General features: G+C 39.2%; 1 protein-coding gene across 1 annotated transcript in view; it reads left to right on the plus strand.

Moving 5' to 3' along the window:
• CFAP58 (cilia and flagella associated protein 58) overlaps positions 1 to 24,257 on the plus strand; it is a gene marked incomplete at its 5' end in the record, with an annotated part of 113,333 nt that overhangs the window by 68,276 nt on the left and 20,800 nt on the right. The window lies entirely within an intron of this gene.

Raw genomic sequence — 24,257 nt, forward strand, 5'->3', positions numbered from 1 at the left:
AGGCTGGCTCTCTCTAGAACCCCAATATTCATGCAGTCTAGTTCAGCCACCCCTGAACAAATCACCAAGATGCAAGGGTCCCAGAGAGAGAGAGATCCAGGGGAAAGAAACATATGGACCCAGCCAGGCAGCCTTTGCAGATGAACCCCTTGAGCCCTTGGGAAATGATGGATCAATATTAGTTATGGAATCTCAGGGGCCTTCCTTTTTAGGGTTGTCTTTCTCTGATTCTTATGGTATCATTTGTGCCTGTCCAGAATTGCTCTTATCACAACACATTGTTGAGTCACTTGTCTGTCTCTCTCATTAGACTCTAAATCCCTTGAGAACCGCACAGTATACAAGGACGAGTATGGTCTTTTGGAATTAGGTTAGCTTCATAGCTATAGCACTAGTGAGCTTGGTCACCTACTTAACCTATTTCCCCATCTGTAAAGTGAAGATATCTACTCATTGAAAGACTTGTTATAAGGATTGGATATAATTTGTGAAAAGTGGCTGGCATAGAGTAGTTGCTTAAAATGGTAGCTGGTGATGATGAGAACAATCACAACAGCAGTGGTGATGTCGCTGGAGTATAGCACAGTGCCTGGGGTATCCATGAGCACATGTTGAATGGATAGATAGACGAATGGTTGGGTGAATGGATGTCAAACAAATGTATGTTTATTTATTTATTATTATTATTTTTAATATTTTAAATTGATTAACAATGTGTTTCAGATATACAGCAAAGTGATTCAGTTATACATATATACCTATCTACCTATCTTTTTCAGATTCTTTTCCCTTATAGGTTATTATAAAATATTGAGTCTAGTTCTCTGTGCTACACAGTAGGTCTTTGTTGGTTATTTATTTTATATATAGTAGTGTGTATATGTTAATCCCAAACTCCTAATTTATCCCTCTCCCTCCTTTCCCATTTGGTAACCATAAGTTTGTTTTCTATGTCTGTGAGTCCATTACTGTTTTGTATGTAAGTTCATTTTTATCATTTTTTTTTAGATTTCACATGTAAGCAATATCATATGGTATTTGTCTTTCTCTGTCTGATTTACTTCACTTAGTATGATAATCTCTAGGTCCACCCATGTTGCTGAAAATAGCATCATTTTATTCTTTTTTATGGCTGAGTAATATTCCATTGTGTGTGTGTGTGTGTGTGTGTGTGTGTGTGTGTTTATGTGTATATACACCACATCTTTATCCATTCATCTGTCGATGGACATTTAGGTTGCTTCCATGTCTTGGCTATTGGAATTTACTTTTAAATAGACGAGTAAACAATGAGTGGATTGGTTTCAACCCTTGTCCTTGTTGACCTCAACCATATTTGATACTGTCAGACACATTCTACACTTTTTTCTTCCTTTATCTCAGGGCTCACAAGCTTGCTGATTCTTCTCCCTTGATGACTGTCCCTTCTCTCTTCTTTCTTGGATCTTTTTCTTCTTTTCTTCTTCCCTAACTGGTAACCAATCTCCAAGGCATATCTTTGAATATTGCTTTTACTGCTTTCTCCCTTGAGGATCTTGTTCTTTATTAAGGCTTCAATTTTCACCTTTATGTAGATACAGTCCTGGTGGCTAATCTACACTCTCCTGTATTTGGATTCATATTTCTTAATACTTGTTGGTCAAAAGGATGTCCTGTTGACTCACCCCTTAAAATTGAACTCGCCATCTTCCTGAAGCCAGCTCTGTCCTTGGCTTGTGTGTGCACGTTGATGGTGTGGCGGCTTTTCCAGGTACCAAGAGGCTTCAAATACCAGAGTCATGTCTGACTCCTCCATCCTCTTCCCACCATGTCAGTTGCTGAGTTGTGTAAATTCCATCTCCACATGCTCTTGCATCTGTTTCTAACCTTATATTTTTGCTCCCATCCACTATCTTGATTTAGGTCCTCATTTCTACTATCTTAGACCTGTGTTCTTCAAAGTGGAGCACTTAAGACAATCCACTGAGTGTTGGAAGAAAATATTAGAATTTATACATACATACATGCATACATATATATATATTAATCTCAGTCTTTAAAATGTTCTATTTTATATATATATTCAATATCTTGTAAATAATTTATTAGAGTAGTACATATATACAATATATAAGAATATATTAATATTATTACTATAGTAATAATATATTATCCACCAAGAAACCCTCATTGGTTTCTACTGCCTATTATGTTGAAAACAAATTCATCTGCCTGTTACTCAAGACACATGCAATCCTCCTTTCTAGTCTAGTAAGTCTGCAGTCTTCTGAGTTCTCACTCCTTACCTTTATATCTTTGTTTGTATTTTTCTCTTCTTTTACTCTCCACTTGCTGTAAGAAGCAGTACATGTGTTACATAAGAGCAAAATGGATATATCTCAGTCTTTGAAATATTCTATTTAATATAGGTTCATATCTTGGTTCTTCCACTTTCTAGTTGTTTCATTTGGCTAAGGCACTGACACTTCAGAGCTGCGACATCCTCATCTGGAAAACAGGAATAATAACCATCAGTTCTCAGGTTTGTTGTGATGAGTTATTGAAATAACACATGTGTTGAGCTTAGCATCATGCCTGGCACATCCATAATACCTGTTCTATAAATGAGAGCTGCTGCTACTGCTTCTGATACTCTTTTTCCAGTTTTCTTTTGTCCAGTTATCCCAAATTGTGAGATTGTGCAGGAAAGTGTATGTTGTCATAATATAAATATGTTCAATAATGAGCTTGACATTTATATGACTATTACTACTCAGACCTCCTAACCAGCATCATGTGACTAACTCCTGCCCCTCTTGACATTGTTGGTCTCATTTTTCAGTAGGATTGTCCAATGTTATTAATACCCAACAGGAAGTGCAAATATAATGCAAAGCAGTTGTAAAGTGAAAATGTAAACTTTGCAAAAGATGTCAGGTCTCATGAAGTCAACACAAGTGATATTAGAAAAATGATGGAATCATATAAAAAGGCAATGACAAATCAGCATCCGGTGGAGAAAGAGAAAATTGAACAAGTAAAGTATAGATACCTCAAAAAAGAATGTTTTAAATATCAAAGGATTAAGAGGGGATTGGGGAGAAATTAATGAGGGCTTTGAATATTTCTGCTGAAGGAAGTCTTTTAAAAATAATTGGTCTGAGTACTTAACTAAGATACAAAAAGCATTAACCATGAAAGGAATTATGGGTAAATCTTACTACATTAAAATTAAGAATGCTCCTCAAAAAAAGTCAAAGAAAGCAAGTCACAAACTTTATATATCTTTATCTATCAGAATATATAAAGAATTTCAAGTCAACAAGAAAAAGACAACTCAGTAGAAAAACAGGAAAATGATGCATGTGAATAGGCATTTCTCAGAAGAGGAAACATGAATGAACTTGAAAAAAATGTTCAACCTTATTTTATAAGCAGAGAAATGAAATATACAACCTCACTGAGGCACAATTTTGCAGTTTCTAGAGGGATGAAAGTTGTTTGTTTATCTATTGCTCTGTTATAAATTACCACCAATTTCACGGCTTAGCCCAATATACATTATTTTGTAATTTCAGTGAATCAGGAGTATGGGTATGACTTAACTGGGTCCTCTGCTGAGGAATGCCTGACAACACCAAGTAATGGCAAAGATGCAGATCAGTTTTTATACAACACTTTGGAAAATAATTTTACATTGTCTTACAAAGTTGAACATTCATGTATCTTTAAGATGCAGCAATTCCACTTTTAGGTCTACATGCTGGGAAGACTTGTACTTGTGAGCTAGGGAACATGCACAAGAAAGTTCATAGCAACATTGCTGGTAAAAACAAAACCCTAGAAACAATCCAAATGCCCACCAACCGGAGAATAAGTAAATTGTAGAATTCTCATCCAATAGAATATCAAGTGAACTACATGAACAGAAACATAAAATGACATCAGTAAATCTAGAATCATCATGGTGAATAAAACAAACAAGTCAAAGAAAATTAGGTACACTTGGATGTATTTTTATAAAGCTCAAAGCAAAGCAAAATTAAATAATAGGTATATGATAAAACTTATGAAAAAATCTAGGGAATGATGATAATGGGATTCAGAATGGTGCTTACGTTGGCTAATGGTGACAGTTGTGTAGGCACAGGGATGGGACAGAGAAAGGGGTATACAGATTTAGGTATTGATAATGTTCTATTTCATAAGTTGGGGGATGGATTAATCACAAGCATTCATTTTGTTATTATGCTTTGTAGTTGTATATGGTATAGATATTCTTTTGTGTGGTTGTTAAATAATAAAAATTTAAGAAAATGGTGTATTGCAAAAGTCAAATATATGAAGTCAAATTGTACTATAAAATAATGTTAGTGGTGTTAAAAACCCAATTATTTAAATTGATTTTTTGTTCTAGTAAGTAGTATATTATTACAATTAAAATATAAAAATTTAAGTAAGACAAGATAAACTTCTTTTTATGAGTTTTAGATGAGTTTTTCAAGGAAAAAAATCTCATTCAAACTTTTTTCCTTATTATTTACTATGAAAAATGATCACATTTCAAGTGGATTAACTTCAAGTGGCTTTAGCTATTAAATTTGTCCTTTGATAGTGAGGCCCTTTTCTAATTCATGAATACAAATATTTTTGCTGCTACTAATACTCCCATGAAGATCTAAATGAACTGTTTCCCTCTCTATGGCCCACCAATGGCTCTCATCTCTACCTCTGAACCTACTCACACACTGCACACCACTCCTACCACCTCTCTGTGGACCTGGCATTACTCTGTCTTGCTTTATGACTTATTATTTGTTTTTCCTCAACTGAATAGTAAGCTCCTTGAAGTTTTTGGTCTTACTTGTCTTAACTGGGACAATCATATTCATGGTATTGGTACTAAATAAAAACTTAGTTGACTTGCAGTTTTCTAGACCTGTTTCATTACAAGCTTAAACTCAACACTATCATTATTTAACATGTGCAAATTCTTCATATGCATTAAGTTGCTAGATAAGGTACAAAGGTAAAACAAGCCAACAGTCATGGTAATGAAGTTCAGGCTCCTCTAGATAATTATATACTTTGTACAGGACTTCATAAACATATATTTGCATTTGGAAATAAAATCCCTTGTGAAAAGATCTCTCAAGAAAGTTTGTGTTAAAAAAAGAAGAAAAAAGAAAGTTTGTGTTGCTTATATCAGAAAGCACCAAAAGTATTTTTACTGTCACAAAATGGTGAAGGTTAGTGCATGCAAATTTCTCATATGCCTCATAAAACACTTAATCATCTACATCTGAAGCCTAGAACCACTGTGTAACCAAGTAGTTCCATGCTCATAAGGAAGTCAGCTGTATAATTCTGTTTTATCCCCAAATCCAGCATCTCCCATCTTCTCCAGGGGGCTTTACTACTTCATGACATCATAAACAAGATAGGTCCAGAGTTCAGTTTAGCTGACATTTTTGTTATAAAGCTAATAAACAAGAAAGCCCCAAGGTATCAGCTGTTATTTTTTCCTTTTTTAAAGCTAGATAGAAATGTAATATGTTTACACAGTTTCTAATTTATTTTCCTACTAATGAAAACAGGCATTCCTAGATAAATTAGGCAATGTTCTGGAGTTGCCTTTATAGAGAGAGGGAAGCAATTTTGTTTAAACATTTAAATCTTATTCTTTCGTCTTTAGTCTTTTGTTAAGAATTGTGGATGGGGGTGGGAGGATAGAAAAAGACTAAAACCAAGCAAAGAGGCAAAAGTATATTACATTTTTTTTAATTATGGAAAAAAGTTATGTGTGCAATTAGAATTTGTGTTTAAGGAGGCTGTTGAAAAAGGCAGCATATTATTTAGTTGAGGACTGTAGTTTAAGAGTTATGCTTGCATTTTCATACTTACGTGTATCAGTATGTATGTGCACATACAAGTAGAGTTTTCAGAGCCAATTAAGTGAATACATTTGAATTTAAAAAGGCATTTGAAACAACTTGAACTATCAGAAAACCACTATAAACATATAACTAAAAGATCAAGTGACTTCCTCAGTTATAAACAGTATACACAATGAAAAAGTTTAGCTCAAATCTGTGAAACTTATAGTACTGGCTCACTGGGGTGAGTTATATACAAGCTCTGTTAACAGGAAGATTGTACCCAATGGTCTAATTCAAGTAAAAGTTCAACATAAATATATCTTACCTCTATTGACGTGTCCTACTAAAGTATGATGGACATAGTTTGCTGACAACATAATTGCAAGCAACAAAATTACTGAGCACCTAGAATGAATAGAGAACAATAGTAGCTGCAAGGGAGCTATGGAATGTTCCATTGTGGTTCTGACCTTAAAGGCTCATAATTCAATTGGAGAGAAAGAATGGACTCATAAAGATTAAATACTGAAGTAACACAAATGGCATCTGTTGACATTTTGGAAACGAGATTTTCTGTATATTCTGTGAAGTAGGCTCTCTCAGAAGTAGTGGTTATGGGATTTTTTTAAAAAATCAACTTCATCTTGAACCCACTGGGTGAGCAAGAGTGAAGGCAAGACGGTGTCTCTTTCCTTAGAGTGTGTGATATCCAAGCATCTGAGTGGGTGACTTTCACCCTGGCGGGTGTAGATAAGTGTGTGTATTTAGATCAGGAGGAAAGCTGCCTGTTTCACATGAGGTAGTTAGCCCACAGGGTGAGGTAATTATTCCTAATGCTCGTGCAAGTAAATTGATGCATCCAGGGTGAGCAGAATCAATGCACTGTCATTTGCCAAGCTTAGATTCAGATTAAAACAGAATAAATTAGTTCCTCTTAGTTATTGCCTCAAGTAGGTGAGCTGAGGAAGAAGAGTGTTAGGTTGCACATTGAATGTGAACTACCTTCTGTTTTCAGCCGAAGAGGCAAATCAGAAGACACAGAATAGAAACAGACAGTGAATATAAAATTGTAGCTCAGTGGGGAAAGTTCTGTGAGCAACTCAATTTCTTCCTCTGAATTGTATGCAGAATAACACTGACTCTTATTTGAATAGACTGTTCAGAATGTAGACTTTTAATTTATTGTCAGATTAAATACAAATACCTAAAGTCTGAGTGGTTCCATATCTGGAGCTTCCAATATGGGGTTACAGACTGTTACCATGCAATGACAGCATTATTTGAAGCTAATACTGTAATTAATTTCTTACCACTGTACTCAGCCAATGTTGACAATGAGCCGTGCTATTATCCAGCGTAACTTGGCAGAGACTCTTGCAGCAAAAGAATCCATAACCATATCTGACAGTCTGTCCAACTGAGAGACTGGGCTGTCTAGGAAGAGAACATCATTTCAAGGATGGACGTAGTACGGTTAATGCTATGCTCAGCCAAAGAGAGGGCTAGTCTTTTGGTGTTAATAGTCCAGTACAACTGTTCATAAAATAATTTAAAGAGTGAGGCATGCTACAAAGTAATATTGATGTGCATTATGCACAAACTCTGAATAAATAAAGAAGTGCCGATATGAAGATGCTATCTTTTGTTGGTGGGGAAATAATAAACTATTTGTGATTTTCTTACGATATTTCATTGACATATGGTTCTTCTAACCCAGTGACAAATTAATTGACTTGGCTTAAAAAGAAATGGATGCAGCTTAGTGAAGAAGGACAGGATATGTATTACAAGGCATCTGGTTCTGCCACTGCTGGCTTATGGAGACGATATACGTCGGACAGCTAACGAGTCTCTGTTGCATAAGATAGATTCTCTTTATAAGAGAATTGCATGCTTTGTCTCTAAATGGGTTATTATACACACCATTGCACAATGTTTGAAGAGCTTAGTTGGCCCTTGTAGAGGGTTAGGAGAGAAATAAATTGGAAAACAATCGTACTTAAGACCTTCAATCCATCAAACACTCCATGTTTATCTAAATTACTAGCACATTCTCCCCAAATACAAATCTGTGTGATACACACGGCTAGAATGTTAATGCTGACCAGCTTTCACTTTGCTTTTATCAAAAGCTAGGTTTTTTGTTGTAAGCATAGACCCAAGTTCACGCACGTTGAAGCCTGCCAGTGCATTTCAACCAGAAACCTCCACTCCCTCTCCCACTGTCTTCATTCCTGAAGTTTCATTTGGTATTCTTTCCATCCACCATGAATGCACATGCATCACTTCTCCTGGGTTATTTCACCCTCAGAACTTTTTGACTTTGAATACTCAGGAAGTTTTCATGGTTATTCACTCAGTTTCTTCATTTCCTCTCCACACTTGTGGGCCCTGACTGTTCACTCACTCAGTTATTCTTTAGAATAAATCCATTTCAATTCATTTTATAGCCTCGATAAAACTCCAGGAAGTTACAGAAGAAGACAGGATAAGTGGCAACATTGTCCACTCTGTATATGGAGACTGCACGTCCTGTTAGAGGACATGGCAAGGCTCATTCAGATGGGGTGGGTCAGCAGAAGTGGGAGCTGAGTTGGGCTCTTACCTCTGATACCCTCTCACCTGGCTTTGAACCTGACTCCATTCTTCTATTGATGTTATCGTGTAGCCTTTAGGAATTATGTAGCTCAATTTGATCCAGATTCTTTCAGGGTTATAACATGTCTTCAAGCCCCAGAGGAGGTGTTGCATGGGAAAAGTGATCCTTGAGTATATCATGACAAGGTTTTTGGCTTGTCGAAGAATTGGACACACCACTCATTCCTGTTGACCTTGGGGTTCTTATCTGTGAGATGAGGTAAAGTGATTTGCTTCTTCCTGTCTTTTCTGTGACTCTTTCCTCCCTCCCTACCAGGAGCAATTGAAAAGAATTATGCCTGTGAAACATTGGATGGTTCTCGGAGAAAGATGGCCTTTTCGGTTTAAGACATTATTGTATCCCAAACCAGATTGCTTCCTCCTCATCATTGGGAGATTCTTTACTTTTCAAGTCAACTCGTACTCTGAGTATAGAGAAAGATGAGATGACAGAAATGGACAAAACAGTTTCATGGGCTTCCCCACATATTTATTACCCTCTCCAAATTGAATCTTGATGCCTTGTCAGAAGTGTTATTTTTCCAACAGAGCAGGCATTAAGTGGCTAGAGAAAATAAACTCACTTCCTGATATCTTTTTCATTGCTTGCTACATCCATTTACTGGGAACATTATATTGTAAGGTGTGACAGGAGGTGTTGTACAGCAAAGGAAAATCACCACTTTGTAATTCTATTTGTCCAAGTTTTCTTCTTTTGTGTGGACTTTTGGGTTTCCGTGTCATTTCTGGAATTATTTCATAAATATTGAGTATTATTATTATTTTTTAACATCTTTATTGGAGTATAATTGCTTTACAATGAATGGTGTGTTAGTTTCTGCTGTATAACAAAGTGAATCAGCTATATGTATACATATATCCCCATATCCCCTCTCTCTTGCATCTCCCTCCCACCCTCTTGCGTCTCCCTCCCACCCTCCCTATCCCACCCCTCTAGGTGGTCACAAAGCACCGAGTTGATCTCCCTGTGCTATGCGGGTGCTTCCCACTAGCTATCTATTTTACGTTTGGTAGTATATATATGTCCATGCCATTCTCTCCCTTCGTCCCAGCTTACCCTTCCACCTTCCTATGTCCTCAAATCCATTCTCTATGTCTGTGTCTTTATTCCTGACCTGCCCCTATGTTCTTCAGAACCTTTTTTTTTTTTAGATTCCATATATGTGTGTTAGCATACAATATTTGTTTTTCTCTTTCTGACTTACTTCACTCTGTATGGCAGACTCTGGGTCCATCCACCTCACTACAAATAACTCAATTTTGTTTCTTTTTATGGCTGAGTAATATTGCATTGTATATATGTGCCACAACTTCTTTATCCATTCATCTGTCGATGGACACTTAGGTTACTTCCATGTTCTGGCTATTGTAAATAGAGCTGCAATGAACATTATGGTACATGACACTTTTTGAATTATGGTTTTCTCAGGGTATATGCCCAGTAATGGGATTCCTGGGTCATATGTTAAGTTCTATTTTTAGTTCTTTAAGGAGCCTCCATACTGTTCTCCATAGTGGCTGTATCAATTTACATTCCCACCAACAGTGCAAGAGGGTTCCCTTTTCTCCACACCCTCTCCAGCATTTGTTGTTTGTACATTTTCTGATGATGCCCATTCTAACTGGTGTGAGGTGATACCTCATTGTAGTTTTGATTTGCATTTCTCTATTAATTAGTGATGTTGAGCAGCTTTTCATGTGCTTCTTGGCCATATGTATGTCTTCTTTGGATAAACGTCTATTTAAGTCTTCTGCCCATTTTTTAATTGGGTTGTTTGTTTTTTAAATATTGAGCTGCATGAGCTGTTTATATGGAGATTAATCCTTTGTCCACTGATTCATTTGAAAATATTTTCTCCCATTCTGAGGGTTGTCTTTTCATTTTGTTTGTAGTTTCCTTTGCTTTGCAGAAGCTTTTAAGTTTCATTAGGTCCCATTTGTTTATTTTTGTTTTTATTTCCATCACTCTAGGAGGTGGATCAGAAAAGATCTTGCTGTGATTTATGTCAAAGAGTGTTATTCCTATGTTCTCCCCTAAGAGTTTTATAGTGTCAGGTCTTACATTTAGGTCTCTAATCCATTTTGAGTTTATTTTTGTGTATAGTGTTAGGGAGTGTTCTAATTTCATTCTTTTACATGTAGCTGTCCAGTTTTCCCAGCACCACTTATTGAAGAGACTGTCTTTTCTCCATTGTATATCCTTGCCTCCTTTGGCATAGATTAGTTGACCATAGGTGCCTGGGTTTATCTCTGGGCTTTCTATCCTGTTCCTTTCATCTGTGTTTCTGTTTTTGTGCCAGTACCATATTGTCTTGATTACTGTAGCTTTGTAGTATAGTCTGAAGTCAGGGAGTCTGATTCCTCCAGCTCCGTTTTTTTCCTTTAACACTGCTTTGGCTATTCAGGGTCTTTTGTGTCTCCATACAGATTTTAAGATTTTTTGTTCTAGTTCCGTAAAAAATGCCATTGGTAATTTGATAGGGATTGCATTGAATCTGTAGATTGCTTTGAGTAGTATACTCATTTTCACAATATTGGTTCTTCCAATCCAAGAACATGGTATATCTCTCCATCTGTTGGTATCATGTTTAATTTCTTTCATCAGTGTCTTATAGTTTTCTGCGTACAGGTCTTTTGTCTCCTTACGTAGGTTTATTCCTAGGTACTGTATTCTTTTTGTAGCAGTGGTAAATGGGAGTGTTTCCTTAATTCTCTTTCCGATTTTTCATCATTAGTGTATAGGAATTCAAGAGATTTCTGTGCATTAATTTTGTATCCTGCAACTTTACCAAATTCATTGGTTAGCTCTAGTAGTTTTCTGGTGGCATTTTTAGGATTCTCTATGTGTAGTATCATGTCATCTGCAAACAGTGACAGTTTTACTTCTTCTTTTCCAATTTGTATTCCTTTTATTTGTTCTTCTCTGATTGCTGTGGCTAGGACTTCTAAGACTATGTTGAATAATAGTGGTGAGAGTGGACAACCTTGTCTTGTTCCCAAGCTTAGAGGATATGCTTTCAGTTTTTCACCATTGAGAATGATGTTTGCTGTGGGCTTGTCGTATATGGCCTCTATCATGTTGAGTTAGGTTCCCTCTATGCCCACTTCCTGCAGAGTTTTTATCATAAATGGGTGTTGAATTTTGTCCAAAGATTTTTATGTATCTATTGAGATGATCATATGGTTTATATTCTTCAATTTGTTAATATAGTGTATCACATTGATCAATTTGCACAGCATCTATGTTAATCAGTGATATTGGCCTGTAGTTTTCTTTCTTTGTGACATCTTTATCTGGTTTTGGTATCAGGATGATGGTAAACTCGTAGAATGAGTTTGGGAGTGTTCTTCCCTCTGCTATATTTTGGAAGAGTTTGAGAAGGATTGGTGTTAGCTCTTCTCTAAATGTTTGATAGAATTCACCTGTAAAGCCATATGTTCCTGGGCTTTTGTTTGTTGGAAGATTTTTTTTTTTTAATTTTATTTTTATTTTTATTTTTTTTAATATTATTTTTTTTATTAGTTTCTGCTTTATAACAAAGTGAATCAGTCATACATATACATCTGTTCCCACATCCCTTCCCTCATGCATCTCCCTCCCTCCCACCCTCCCCATCCCACCCCTCCAGGCGGTCACAAAGCACCGAGCTGATCTCCCTGTGCTCTGCGGCTGCTTCCCACTATCTATCTACCTTACGTTTGGTAGTGTATATATGTCCATGCCTCTCTTTCGCTTTGTCACAGCTTACCCTTCCCCCTCCCCATATCCACAAGTCCATTCTCAAGTAGGTCTGTGTCTTTATTCCCGTTTTACCCCTAGGTTCTTCATGACATTTTTTTTTTTAATTCCGTATATATGTGTTAGCATACGGTATTTGTCTTTCTCTTTCTGACTTACTTCACTCTGTATGACAGACTCTAGGTCTATCCACCTCATTACAAATAGCTCAGTTTCGTTTCTTTTTATGGCAGAGTAATATTCCATTGTATATATGTGCCACATCATCTTTATCCATTCATCCGATGATGGACACTTAGGTTGTTTCCATCTCCGGGCTATTGTGAATAGAGCTGCAATGAACATTTTGGTACATGTCTCTTTTGGAATTATGGTTTTCTCAGGGTATATGCCTAGTAGTGGGATTGCTGGGTCATATGGTAGTTCTATTTGTAGTTTTTTTTTCTATTCTTTTTGCGGTATGCGGGCCTCTCACTGCTGTGGCCTCTCCCGTTGCGGAGCACAGGCTCCGGATGCGCAGGCCCAGCGGCCGTGGCTCACGGGCCCAGCCGCTCCGCGGCATATGGGATCCTCCCAGACCGGGGCACGAACCCGTATCCCCTGCATCGGCAGGCGGACTCTCAACCACTGCGCCACCAGGGAGGCCCCTATTTGTAGTTTTTTAAGGAACCTCCATACCGTTCTCCATAGTGGCTGTACCAATTCACATTCCCACCAGCAGTGCAAGAGTGTTCCCTTTTCTCCACACCCTCTCCAGCATTTATTGTTTCTAGATTTTTTGATGATGGCCATTCTGACTGGTGTGAGATGATATCTCATTGTAGTTTTGATTTGCATTTCTCTAATGAGCAAAGATGTTGAGCATCCTTTCATGTGTTTGTTGGCAGTCTGTATATCTTCTGTGGAGAAATGTCTATTTAGGTCTTCTGCCCTTTTGTGGATTGGGTTGTTTGTCTTTTTGTTATTGAGCTGCATGAGCTGCTTATAAATTTTGGAGATTAATCCTTTGTCAGTTGCTTCATTGGCAAATATTTTCTCCCATTCTGAGGGTTGTCTTTTGGTCTTGTTTATGGTTTCCTTTGCTGTGCAAAAGCTTTTAAGTTTCATTAGGTCCCATGTGTTTATTTTTGTCTTTATTTCCATTTCTCTAGGAGGTGGGTCAAAAAGGATCTTGCTGTGATTTATGTCATAGAGTGTTCTGCCTATGTTTTCCTCTAAGAGTTTGATAGTGTCTGGCCTTACATTTAGGTCTTTAATCCATTTTGAGCTTATTTTTGTGTATGGTGTTAGGGAGTGATCTAATCTCATACTTTTACATGTCCCTATCCAGTTTTCCCAGCACCACTTATTGAAGAGACTGTCCTTTCTCCACTGTACATTCCTGCCTCCTTTATCAAAGATAAGGTGACCATATGTCCGTGGGTTTATCTCTGGGCTTTCTATCCTGTTCCATTGATCTATCTTTCTGTTTTTGTGCCAGTACCATACTGTCTTGATTACTGTAGCTTTGTAGTATAGTCTGAAGTCAGGGAGCCTGGTTCCTCCAGCTCCATTTTTCGTTCTCAAGATTGCTTTGGCTATTCGGGGTCTTTTGTGTTTCCATACAAATTGTGAAATTTTTTGCTCTAGTTCTGTGAAAAATGCCAGTGGTAGTTTGATAGGGATTGCATTGAATCTGTAGATTGCTTTGGGTAGTAGAGTCATTTTCACAATGTTGATTCTTCCAATCCAAGAACATGGTACATCTCTCCATCTATTTGTATCATCTTTAATTTCTTTCATCAGTGTCTTATAGTTTTCTGCATACAGTTCTTTTGTCTCCTTAGGTAGGTTTATTCCTAGATATTTTATTCTTTTTGTTGCAATGGTAAATGGGAGTGTTTTCTTGATTTCACTTTCAGATTTTTCATCATTAGTATATAGGAATGCCAGAGATTTCTGTGCATTAATTTTGTATCCTGCAACTTTACCAAATTCATTGATTAGCTCTAGTAGTTTTCTGGTAGCATCTTTAGGATTCTCTATGTATAGTATCATGTCATCTGCAAACAGTGGCAGCTTTACTTCTTCTTTTCCAATTTGGATTCCTTTTATTTCCTTTTCTTCTCTGATTGCTGTGGCTAAAACTTCCAAAACTATGTTGAATAATAGTGGTGAGAGTGGGCAACCTTGTCTTGTTCCTGATCTTAGTGGAAATGGTTCCAGTTTTTCACCATTGAGGACGATGCTGGCTGTGGGTTTGTCATATATGGCCTTTATTATGTTGAGGAAAGTTCCCTCTATGCCTACTTTCTGCAGGGTTTTTATCATAAATGGGTGTTGAATTTTGTCGAAAGCTTTCTCTGCATCTATTGAGATGATCATATGGTTTTTCTCCTTCAATTTGTTAATATGGTGTATCACGTTGATTGATTTGCGTATATTGAAGAATCCTTGCATTCCTGGAATAAACCCCACTTGATCATGGTGTATGATCCTTTTAATGTGCTGTTGGATTCTGTTTGCTAGTATTTTGTTGAGGATTTTTGCATCCATGTTCATCAGTGATATTGGCCTGTAGTTTTCTTTCTTTGTGACATCCTTGCCTGGTTTTGGTATCAAGGTGATGGTGGCCTCGTAGAATGAGTTTGGGAGTGTTCCTTCCTCTGATATTGTTTGGAAGAGTTTGAGAAGGATGGGTGTTAGCTCTTCTCTAAATGTTTGATAGAATTCGCCTGTGAAGCCATCTGGTCCTGGGCTTTTGTTTGATGGAAGATTTTTAATCACAGTTTCAATTTCAGTGCTTGTGATAGGTCTATTCATATTTTCTATTTCTTCCTGAGTCAGTCTTGGCAGGTTGTGCATTTCTAAGAATTTGTGCATCTCTTCCAGGTTGTCCATTTTATGGGCATAGAGTTGCTTATAGTAATCTCTCATGATCTTTTGTATTTCTGCAGTGTCAGTTGTTACTTCTCCTTTTTCATTTCTAATTCTATTGATTTGAGTCTTCTCCCTTCTTTTCTTGATGAGTCTGGCTAATGGTTTATCAATTTTGTTTATCTTCTCAAAGAACCAGCTTTTAGTTTTATTGATCTTTGCTATCGTTTCCTTCATTTCTTTTTCATTTATTTCTGATCTGATTTTTATGATTTCTTTCCTTCTGCTAACTTTGGGATGTTTTTGTTCTTCTTTCTCTAATTGCTTTAGGTGCAAGGTTAGGTTGTTTATTTGAGATGTTTCCTGTTTCTTAAGGTGGGATTGTATTGCTATAAACTTCCCTCTTAGAACTGCTTTTGCTGCATCCCATAGGTTTTGGGTCGTCGTGTCTCCATTGTCATTTGTTTCTAGGTATTTTTTAATTTCCTCTTTGATTTCTTCAGTGATCACTTCGTTATTAAGTAGTGTATTGTTTAGCCTCCATGTGTTTGTATTTTTTACAGCTCTTTTCCTGTAATTGATATCTAGTCTCATAGCATTGTGGTCAGAAAAGATACTTGATACAATTTCAATTTTCTTAAATTTACCAAGGCTTGATTTGTGACCCAAGATATGATCTCTCCTGGAGAATGTTCCATGAGCACTTGAGAAAAATGTGTATTCTGTTGTTTTTGGATGGAATGTCCTATAAATATCAATTAAGTCCATCTTGTTTAATGTATCATTTAAAGCTTGTGTTTTCTTATTTATTTTCATTTTGGAAGATCTGTCCATTGGTGAAAGTGGGGTGTTAAAGTCCCCTACTATGATTGTGTTACTGTCGATTTCTCCTTTTATGGCTGTTAGTATTTGCCTTATGTATTGAGGTGCTCCTATGTTTGGTGCATAAATATTTACAATTGTTATATCTTCTTCTTGGATCGATCCCTTGATCATTATGTAGTGTCCTTCTTTGTCTCTTCTAGTAGTCTTTATTTTAAAGTCTATTTTGTCTTATATGAGAATTGCTACTCCAGCTTTCTTTTGGTTTCCATTTGCATGGAATATCTTTTTCCATCCCCTTACTTTCAGTCTGTATGTGTCTCTAGGTCTGAAGTGGGTCTCTTGTAGACAGCATATATATGGGTCTTGTTTTTGTATCCACTCAGCCAATCTGTGTCTTTTGGTGGGAGCATTTAGTCCATTTACATTTAAGGTAATTATCGATATGTATGTTCCTATTCCCATTTTCTTAATTGTTTTGGGTTCGTTATTGTAGGTCTTTTCCTTCTGTTGTGTTTCTTGCCTAGAGAAGTTCCTTTAGCATTTGTTGTAAAGCTGGTTTGGTGGTGCTGAACTCTCTCAGCTTTTGCTTGTCTGTAAACGTTTTAATTTCTCCATCAAATCTGAATGAGATCCTTGCTGGGTAGAGTAATCTTGGTTGCAGGTTTTTCTCCTTCATCACTTTAATTATGTCCTGCCACTCCCTTCTGGCTTGTAGAGTTTCTGCTGAGAGATCAGCTGTTATCCTGATGGGGATTCCCTTGTGTGTTATTTGTTGTTTTTGCCTTGCTGCTTTTAATATGATTTCTTTGTGTTTAATTTTTGACAGTTTGATTAATATGTGTCTTGGCGTATTTCTCCTTGGATTTATTCTGTATGGGACTCTCTGTGCCTCCTGGACTTGATTAACTATTTCCTTTCCCATATTAGGGAAGTTTTCAACTAGAATCTCTTCAAATATTTTCTCAGTCCCTTTCTTTTTCTCTTCTTCTTCTGGAACCCCTATAATTCGAATGTTGGTGCGTTTAATGTTGTCCCAGAGGTCTCTGAGACTGTCCTCTGTTCTTTTCATTCTTTTTTCTTTATTTTGCTCTGCAGCAGTTATTTCCACTATTTTATCTTCCACCTCACTTATCCGTTCTTCTGCCTCAGTTATTTTGCTATTGATCCCATCTAGAGTATTTTTTATTTCATTTATTGTGTTTTTAATCGATGCTTGATTCATCTTTAGTTCTTCTAGATCCTTGTTAACTGTTTCTTGCATTTTGTCTATTCTATTTCCAAGATTTTGGATCTGGGAAATAGAATCTTGGATCATCTTTACCATCATTATTCTGAATTCTTTTTCAGGTAGACTGCCTATTACCTCTTCATTTGTTAGGTCTGGTGGGTTTTTATCTTGCTCCTTCTCCTGCTGTGTGTTTTTCTGTCTTCTCATTTTGCTTATGTTACTGTGTTTGGGGTCTCCTTTTTGCAGGCTGCGGGTTTGTAGTTCCCGTTGTTTTTGGTGTCTGTCCCCAGTGGCTAAGGTTGGTTTAGTGGGTTGTGTAGGCTTCCTGGTGGAGGGGACTAGTGCCTGTGTTCTGGTGGATGAGGCTGGATCTTGTCTTTCTGGTGGGTAGGTCCACGTCTGGTGGTGTGTTTTGGGGTGTCTGCGGACTTTTTATGATTTTAGGCCGCCTCTCTGCTAATGGGTGGCGTTGTGTTCCTGTCTTGCTAGTTGTTTGGTATAGGGTGTCCCGCACTGTAGCTTGCTGGTCGTTGAGTGAAGCTGGGTGCTGGTGTTGAGATGGAGATCTCTGGAAGATTTTTGCCGTTTGATATTATGTGGAGCTGGGAGGTCTCTTGTGGACCAGTGTCCTGAAGTTGGCTCTCCCACCTCAGAGGCACAGCACTGACTCCTGGCTCCTCAATTTGGGATGATTTGTTGTCTATTCATGTATTCCACAGATGCAGGGTACATCAAGTTGATTGTGGAGCTTTAATCCGCTGCTTCTGAGGCTGCTGGGAGAGGTTTCCCTTTCTCTTCTTTGTTCTCACAGCTCCTGGGTCTCAGCTTTGGATTTGGCCCCGCCTCTGCGTGTAGGTCGCCGGAGGGCGTCTGTTCTTCGCTCAGACAGGACAGGGTTAAAGGAGCAGCCTCTTCGGGGACTCTGGCTCACTCAGGCCGGGCGGGAGGGAGGGGCACGGAGTGCGGGGCGAGCCTGCAGCGGCAGAGTTCGGCGTGACGTTGCACCAGCCCGAGGTGCGCCGTGCGTTCTCCCAGGGAAGCCGCCCCTGGATCCCGGGACCCCGGCAGTGGCGGGCTGCACAGGCTCCCGGAAGGGCGGTGTGGACAGTGACCTGTGCTCGCACACAGGCTTCTTGGCGGCGGCAGCAGCAGCCCCAGCGTCCCACGCCCGTCACTGGGCTCCACGCTTTCAGTCGCGACTCGCGCCCGTCTGTGGAGCCCCTTTAAGCAGCACTCTTAATCCCCTCTCCTCGCGCACCAGGAAACCAAGAGGGAAGAAAAAGTCTCTTGCCTCTTCGGCAGCTCCAGAGTTTTCCTGGACTCCCTGCCGGCTAGCTGTGGCACATTAGCCCCCTTCAGGCTGAGTTCTCGCCGCCAGCCCCAGTCCTCTCCCTGCGCTCTGACCGAAGCCCGAGCCTCAGCTTCCAGCGCTGCCGGGGCGAGCAGACAAGCCTCTCGGGCTGGTGAGTACCGCTCGGCACCGATCCTCTGTGCGGGAATTTCTCCGCTTTGCCCTACCCAGGTATGTGGGGAGTTTCTTGCCTTTTGGGAGGTCTGGGGTCTTCTGTCAGCGTTCAGTAGGTGTTCTGTAGGAGTTGTTCCACGTGTAGCTGTATTTCTGGTGTATCCGTGGGGAGCTGTTGGAAGATTTTTAATCACAGTTTCAATCTCAGTGATTGTGATTGGTCTGTTCATATTTTCTATTTCTTCCTGGTTCAGTTTTGGAAGGTTGTGGTTTTCTAAGAATTTGTCCATTTCTTCCAGGTTGTCCATTTTATTGAAATATAGCTGCTTGTAGTAATCTCTCATGATCCTTTGTATTTCTGCAGTGTCAGTTGTTACTTCTCCTTTTTCATTTCTAATTTTGTTGATTTGAGTCTTCTCCCTTTTTTTCTTGATGAGTCTGTCTAATGGTTTATCAATTTTGTGTATTTTCTCAAACATCAGCTTTTAGTTTTATTGATCTTTGCTATCGTTTCCTACATTTCTTTTTCATTTATTTCTGCTCTGATCTTTATGATTTCTTTCCTTCTGCTAACTTTGGGGTTTTTTTTTTTTTGTTGTTGTTGTTGTTCTTCTTCCTCTTTCCCTAATTGCTTTTGTTGTAAGGTTAGATTGTTTATTTGACATTTTTCTTGTTTCTTGAGGTAGGCCTGTATTGCTATAAACTTCCCTCTTAGAACTGCTTTTGCTGCATCCTGTAGGTTTTGGGTCGTCTTGTTTGTTTTCATTGTTATTTGTTTCTAGCTATTTTTTGATTTCCTCTTTGATGTCTTCATTGATCTCTTGGTTATTTCGTAGTGTATTGTGTAGCCTCTATGGGTTTGTATTTTTTTACAGTTTGTTTTCCTGTAATTGATATCTAGTCTTTTAGCTTTGTGGTCAGAAAAGATACTTGATATGATTTCAATTTTCTTAAATTTACCAAGGCTTGATTTGTGACCAAAATATGATCTATCCTGGAGAATGTTCCATGAGCACTTGAGAAGAAAGTGTATTCTGTTGTTTTTGGATGGAATGTCCTATAAATATCAATTAAGTCCATCTTGTTTAATGTATCATTTAAAGCTTGTGTTTCCTTATTTATTTTCATTTTGGACTATCTGTCCATCGGTGAAAGTGGGGTGTTATAGTCCCCTACTGTTATTGTGTTACTGTCGATTTCCTCTTTTATGGCTGTTAGCATTTGGCTTATGTATTGAGGTGCTCATGTGTTGGGTGCATAAATATTTACAATTGTTATATCTTCTTGGATTGATCCCTTGATCATTCTGTACTGTTCTTCTTTGTCTCTTGTAATAGTCTTTTTTTTTTTTTTTTTTTTTTTTTTTTTTTCTTTTTGCGGTATGCGGGCCTCTCACTGTTGTGGCCTCTCCCGTTGCGGAGCACAGGCTCCGGATGCGCAGGCCCAGCGGCCATGGCTCACGGGCCCAGCCGCTCCGCGGCATATGGGATCCTCCCAGACCGGGGCACGAACCCGTATCCCCTGCATCGGCAGGCGGACTCTCAACCACTGCGCCACCAGGGAGGCCCAATAGTCTTTATTTTAAAGTCTATTTTGTCTGATATGAAAATTGCTACTCCAGCTTTCTTTTGGTTTCCATTTGCATGGAATATCTGTTTCCATCCCCTCACTTTCAGTCTGTATGGGTCCCTAGGTCTGAAGTGGGTCTCTTGTACACAGCATATATATAGGTCTTGTTTCTGTATTCACTCAGCCAGTGTATGTCTTTTGGTTGGAGCATTTAATCCATTTACATTTAAGGTAATTATTGATATGTATGTTCCTATTACCATTTTCTTAATTATTTGGGGCTTGTTATTGTAGGTCTTTTCCTTCTCTTGTGTTTTCTGCCTAGAGAAGTTCCTTTAGCATTTGTTGTAGAGCTGGTTTGGTGGTGCTGAATTCTCTTAGCTTTCACTTCTCTGTAAAGGTTTTAAGTTCTCCATCACATCTGAATGAGATCCTTTTGGGTAGAGTAATCTTGGTTGTAGGTTTTTCCCTTTCATCACTTTAAATATGTCCTGCCACTCCCTTCTGACTTCCAGAGTTTGTGCTGAAATTTCAGCTGTTAACCTTATGGGGATTCCCTTGTATATTATTTGTTGCTTTTCCCTTGGTACTTTTAATATTTTTTCTTTGTATTTAATTTTTGATAGCTTGATTAATATGTGTCATGGAGTGTTTCTCCTTGGATGTATCCTGTATGGGACTCTCTGTGCTTCCTGGAGTTGATTGTCTACTTCCTTTCCCATAATAGGGAAGTTTTCAACTATAATCTCTTCACATATTTTCTCAGTCCCTTTCTTTTTCTCTTCTTCTTCTGGGACCCCTGTAATTCAAATGTTGGGAGTTTGATGTTGTCCCAGCTGTCTCTGAGACTGTCCTCAATTCTTTACATTCTTTTTTCTTTATTCTTCTCTGAGGTAGTTATTTCCACTATTTTATCTCCCAGGTCACTTATACATTCTTCTGCCTCAGTTATTCTGCTAGTGATTCCTTCTAGAGAATTTTTAATTTCATTTACTTTGTTGTTCATCATTGTTTGCTCTTTAGTTCTTCTAGGTCCTTGTTAAACGTTTTTTATATTTTCTCCATTCTATTTCCAAGATTTTGGATCATCTTTACTATCATTACTCTGAATTTTTTCAGGTAGACTGCCTATTTCCTTTTCATTTGTTTGGTCTGGTGGGTTTTTACCTTGCTCCTTCATCTGCTGCATATTTCTCTGTCTTCTCATTTTGCTTAACTTACTGTGTTTGGGGTCTCCTTTTCTCAGGCTGCATGTCCCTAGTTCCCGTTGTTTTTGGTGTCTGCCCCCAGTGGGTAAGTTTGGTTCAGTGGATTGTGTAGGCTTCCTGGTGGAGGGGGACTGGTGCCTGTGTTCTGGTGGATGAGGCTGGATCTTGTCTTTCTGGTGGGCAAGACTGTGTCCGGTTGTGTATTTTGGGGTTTCTGTGAACTTATTATGATTTTAGGCAGCCTCTCTGCTAATGGGTGGGCTTGTGTTCCTGTCTTGCTAGTTTGGCATGGAGTGTCGAGCACTGGAGCTTGCTGGTCGTTGAGTGGAGCTGGGTCTTAGTGTTGAGACGGAGATCTCCTGGAGAGCTCTTGCTGACTGTAATTAGGAGGGACCAGGAGGTCTCTGGTGGACGAATGTCCTGAACTCAGCTCTTCCACCTCAGAGGCTCAGTCCTGACATCGGCTGGAGCACCAAGACCCTGTCAGCTACATGGCTCAGAAGAAAAGGGAGAAAAGAAAGAAAGAAAGAAAAAATTAAAATTAAATTATTTAATATATATATATATTATTAAAATAAAAAAATAATTAAAAAAAGAGAGCAACCAAACCAATAAACACATCTACCAATGATAACAAGCGCTAAAAACTATACTAAAAAAAATGGACAGACAGAAAGAACCCTAGGACAAATGGTAAAAGCAAACGTATATAGACAAAAATCACAGAAAGAAGCATACACACAATCACAAAATGAGAAAAAGGAAAAAGTATGTGTATATATATATAAGTATATTATATATATATATATATATAAAAGGAAGAGAGCAACTAAATCAATAAACAAACCTACCAATGATAATCTCTAAATACTAAACTAAGATAAACATAAAACTAGAAACAAATTAGATGCAGAAAACAAACCCCAAGTCTACAGTTGCTCCCAAAGTCCACCACCTCAGTTTTGGGATGATTCGTTGTCTATTCAGGTATTCCACAGATGCAGGGTTTATCAAGTTGATTGTGGAGATTTAATCTGCTGCTCCTGAGGCTGCTGGGAGAGATTTCCCTTTCTCTTCCTTGTTTGCACAGCTCCTGGAGATTCAGCTTTGGGTTTGGCCCCTCCTCTGTGTGTAGGTCGCCCTCTGGCATCTGTTCTTCACTCAGACAGGAGGGGGTTAAAGGAGCAGCTGATTAGGGGGCTCTGGCTCACTCAGGCTGGGGGGAGGGAGAGGGTATGGAATGCGGGGCGAGCTTGCGGCAGCAGAGGCTGGCATGACCTTGGCACCAGCCTGATACGTGCTGTGTGTTCTCCTGTGGAAGTTGCTCCTGGATCACGGGACCCTGGCAGTGGCGGGCTGCACAGGCTCCCAGGAGGGGAGGTGTGGATAGTGACCTGTGCTTGCACACAGGCTTGTTGGTGGCTGCAGCAGCAGCCTTAGCATTTCATGCCCGTCCCTAGTGTCCATGCTGATAGCTGTGGCTCGCGCCCGTCTCTGTAGCTTGTTTAGGCAGTGCCCTGAATCCCCTCTCCTCACGCACTCCGAAACAGTGGTCTCTTGCCTCTTAGGCAGGTCCAGACTTTTTCCCAGACTCCCTCCCAGCTAGCTGTTGTGCACTAGCCCCCTTCAGGCTGTGTTCACAGAGCCAACCCCAGTCCTCTCCCTGGGATCTGACCTCTGAAGCCCGAGCCTCAGCTCCCAGCCCCCACCCACCCTGGTGGGTGAACAGACAAGCGTCTCAGGCTGATGAGTCCTGGTCGGCACTGATCCTCTGTGTGGGAATCTCTCCGCTTTGCCCTCTGCTCCCCTGTTGTTGTGCTCTCCTCCATCACTCCATAGCTTCGCCCCCGCCCCCCCCACTACCCCCATCTCCGCCAGTGAAGGGGCTTCCAACTGTGTGGAAACTTTTCCTCCTTCACAGCTCCCTCCCAGAGGTGCAGGTCCCGTCCCTATCCTTTTGTCTCTGTTTATTTTTTTTTCTTTTGCCCTACCCAGGTACTGGGGAGTTTCTTGCCTTTTGGGAAGTCTGAGGTCTTCTGCCAGTGTTCAGTAGGTGTTCTGTAGGAGTTGTTCTACATGTAGATGTATTTTTGATGTATTTGTGGGGAGGAAGGTGATCTCCATATCTTACTCCTCCGCCATCTTGAAGGTCCTCTTGTGAGTATTATCTTGGTATTTGTTTCTCCAGAAGCTTACCCCATCTGACTAATTTTTAACTTGCATACACTCTTTTCAAAGTAGAGCCATGTTATTTGTTATAAATTTTCTATAATACGGCTAGGGAAAACTAAAACAAATGGTAACAATGACTGGTTAATGAATTTTCTTTTACCTATTTTTTTAGATGACATTTATGTTCTCTGGCAAAAACAGATTATTTGATGACAATGGTAAGATTAGTTAGCTCTAAGTAAAAATTAGTTTCCAGTTGATTGGATGTTTATTTAATAAGAGGGCATTTACTTATATTTTTTCCCTTAAACATAATTAATTACCTTAAGGAAGTAAATGTAAAAGTACAGAGACAAATGTGTAGACACGCTAGTCTATTTTTATTTTTTATAAATTTATTTTTGACTGTGTTGGGTCTTTGCTGCGCACGGGCTTTCTCTAGTTGTGGCAAGCGGGGGCTGCTCTTCATTGCAGTGCACAGGCTTCTCATTGTGGTGGCTTCTCTTGTTGCAGAGCACGGGCTCTAGGTGCACGGGCTTCAGTAGTTGTGGCACGTGGCTCAGTAGTTGTGGCTCGTGGGCTCAGTAGTTGTGGCTCGTGGGCTCCAGAGTGCAGGCTCAGTAGTTGTGGCTCACGGGCTTAGTTGCTCCACGGCATGTGGGATCTTCCCAGACCAGGG

Source organism: Mesoplodon mirus (assembly GCF_964341445.2).
Source record: "Mesoplodon mirus genome assembly, chromosome: 2".
Classification (NCBI taxonomy): domain Eukaryota; kingdom Metazoa; phylum Chordata; class Mammalia; order Artiodactyla; family Ziphiidae; genus Mesoplodon; species Mesoplodon mirus.